We start from the raw sequence: 3,488 nt of genomic DNA, 5'->3' as shown, positions 1-3,488 counted from the left end.
ATTAAAATAAAAAAGGAAAGAAAGAAAAGAAACCTTGACATTAACAGAAGCATAGCTAAAGTTCCAAAACTTGGATTACACTTTTTAAACCTATTGTTCCGGTAAATACTTTCAAATGTTCCCTGCTTTCCACAAACAGAATGCAAAAAATATCAAATCATAAAGTTCTTTATCAGTGGCATGATTAATAATTTTTCTCTGTAGCTTGGTCTATGTCAATAATAAATAACTCTTTGGGGCACCTGGGTGGCTCAAATGGTTAAGTGTCCAACTTTGCTTCAGGTCATGAGTTCGAGCCCTGCATCAGGCTCTCTGCTGTCAGCGCAGAGCTTGCTTCAGATCCTCTGTTCCCCTCTCTCTCTGCTCCTCCTCTGCTCTCTTTCTCCAAAATAAATAAACAGTTAAAAAATAACTCCTTTGGAGTATTATATTTCCCATAGAATCAGATTTGCAGTACAATGTGTATTTCTCACTTGGCGATTAAATATTTCAGTAATTTAATTACATTATTTAGCTCCCTTCCCAGGAAACTGAAATCTGGAAACATGTATCTGACACTGCTTTATTGGGGATACAGATGGGAAATAAGTAAGGAAATTTTTTTTTCATAAAATGATAGGTTTAAAGAGTGGGCAGCCTGTTCTTTTCAATTACAACAAGAAATAGTTATTGAGAGCTTACAAAGTACTGGAAATTTTGGATACCAAAGTAGGTGAAATAATATCCTTGTCCTGAAGGAGTTCACATATTAATCTAGTTAGAACTATAGAATTATAGACTCAAAGGAGGTTTGAAATAAATTCATCCCTTTGCCTTTCATTTTACAGATAGAAAAATGTAACCATTGATATGAAGTGCAAGTGTTTTAGTCATTGTTCTTTAGTTTAAAATAATAGAAATCCAAGAAAAATAAACTGAAGAAAAAAGGAACATTTTCTGTCTTTTATAGCCAATAGTTTAAGTATAGTTCAGCTTTTGGCACAGCTAGATGAAGGTGCTCAAGTGATTCTCTCCCCCATCCCCCACCTCCCCCCCCTCCCCTCCCCCTCCCCTCCCCCTCCCCTTCACCTCCCTCCTCTTGCCTTTGGCCCTCTGTTCCTCCCCTCTTATCACTTGACTCTGCTTCACTTTAATTTTGACCTCATTATCTCCTGTGTCAAACTGGTCTCGTTCACGGGATAGGAAAGATGATGATTGGAAGCCCTATCACAAACCAATATCAGGGAGTCTTTCTGTCTCCCTCTAAGGGCAGAAAGGACACAGAAGGACTCTTATGGCTCAGTTATGAGCCACCCTTTGCCACTGTGGTGCTCCAAGATTGACAGTCCTTCCAGAGGCACATAGAGTGGACAATTCTTCAAATAATTCTGAAAAGGAATGGGGTCTGGTAAGGTAACATAGCAAATACAGAAGGAGCTGAGACCAGAAAACAAACCTCATAGGCTATGAAATTTCCAACATTACTGCAGATTATGCCTGTCAAGGGCTCTGGTGTCCACTTCTCTTGTCTGCCATGAAGCCCAGGATGAATGGTACAAGAGCAACCACTATTCCTAGCCTTGATTTCAGTTATTATCTGTCTTGTTCCATTCTATGTTTGATTTTTAAAAAAATACTTATTTTAAGAATTTTATTAAATATGTTTTCCTTTTATAAAATTCACTTCAGATCTTGGAAATAGGTGGTTGCAAACATAATAAATAAACTGTACCCATCAATACTTTTCCTGTGCTTTTGACTGACATGGTGGTCTCTTACTTACTAGATGTTCTCACTTCTATTCAGTCTCATAAAAGGACAAAGCAGTTTTTCTGATATTCTGGATTCCATTAGTTTTATGTGGTAACTCCCAGAACCTGGCTTCAGGTTTTCTGTTTTATCTGAGTATTTACAATGGATAGCCCTTTAGATGAGAAATACTTTTAACACAGGCTCACTAGTTAATTTCACACTGGATTTTTTGCTTCTGGCTTGTACATTTTTTTTGTCATGCCTTCTGTGTCTAACAAGCAAGAAACATCACATTCACATATTTATAGATATTATAGGATGGCTATTTGTAAAAATGAGAAAATATTTGATTCATTTGTTTTTAGGTAGGTCTGGAATTTTCAAAATTTCATTTTCTCATAATCTGACTTTGGCTGGAGATGTAATGCCAGGCACCAGAAAAATTATGTAAGAGTACGAGTTGTAAAATGGAAGAAATTTCAGTCACCTGAGATTTTCCTACAAGGGGCTCTTGGATGTGAATATATCTACTTGCTGTGTTCAGTCTCCCAAGCTTCACAGTCTTTGTGGCTTGGCCAATCATTAAAGCAGACAACAGGCAGCCCACACATGAGTTCATCAGGCTCTTTGTTTCTATTACATATTCTCTAAGCCTAAGAAATCCAGGACTGAAAAGTAGCTTCATAGTGTTGGCCACCAACACTTCTTCTGTCTTGTTGCTCCGCCCTCTTCAGCATGCAGGTCCCATCTCATGGTCCAAGATGGCTGCTCCACTTCTGCATAGGAGTCAGCAAAAAGAGGAAAGGAGCAGCAGGAGGGCATACTCCTGTCTTTTTAGTAAGTTCCACTTACCACTTCCATGTTCAGTTGTTCATATGTCTATACTTCACCTTCTTTTAACCCAAGTTTTGAGGATTCTGCAATTAACTTTTCTACTTTAACTTTTTGGAAGTCTTACGTTGCTGATAATGGCGGTAAGGGCCTATGTAAAGGTTTGGCTGAAAGGCAGCTCGCGATTCTAGTATCAGAGGGGAAGATTGGAAAAAAATATCATTGAGTTGCTATGCTGATCAAGATATTAAAGACATTTATGAGAACATTAAAGTTACTTATGCAATACATATCGAATACTAATTTTGGGGTGGCCTTGTATAAAATGCAGAATGCACAGATCATAATTACACTTGTACCTTGCTCTTGAGATCTTCAGAGCCTGGGCTAACCAGCTTCAGATTTCATCCTGCCAGTAAAGGCTATGGTGTAATGTGTACTCTTCCCTCATCCCTGAATTTTAGCAATAAGATATTTTACTATGTGTGTCTCTGTGAGCAGAGTAAGAGGATAACTATATAGGCGAGTTTGTCGCTTGAACTCTAAATGTTCCCCCACCCCCAGATCAGTTTGTCTTGATCAATGGGAAAGTTTCTGTCTGAATAATGATTTGGACTTGATTAAAACAACCTGTACATAAAAATAGAAAATATATTAGGGGCGCTTAGATGGTTCAGTCGGTTAAGCGTCGATTTTGGCTCAGGTCATGATCTTGCAATCTGTGAGTTTGAGCCCCATGTCAGGCCCTGTGCTGACAGCTCAGAGACTGGAGCCTGCTTCGGATTCTGTGTCTCCCTCTCTCTGCCCCTTGTCTGCTCACACTCTTTCTCTCTCTCTCAAAATAATAAATAAACATTAAAAAAAATTTAAAAATAGAAAATACATTTAATTGGAATATATGTGTACACACATGCATGAATATATAT

Source organism: Acinonyx jubatus, chromosome B2 (assembly GCF_027475565.1).
Source record: "Acinonyx jubatus isolate Ajub_Pintada_27869175 chromosome B2, VMU_Ajub_asm_v1.0, whole genome shotgun sequence".
In the NCBI taxonomy this organism is placed as follows: Eukaryota; Metazoa; Chordata; class Mammalia; order Carnivora; family Felidae; genus Acinonyx; species Acinonyx jubatus.
This window is presented reverse-complemented; position numbering follows the sequence as displayed.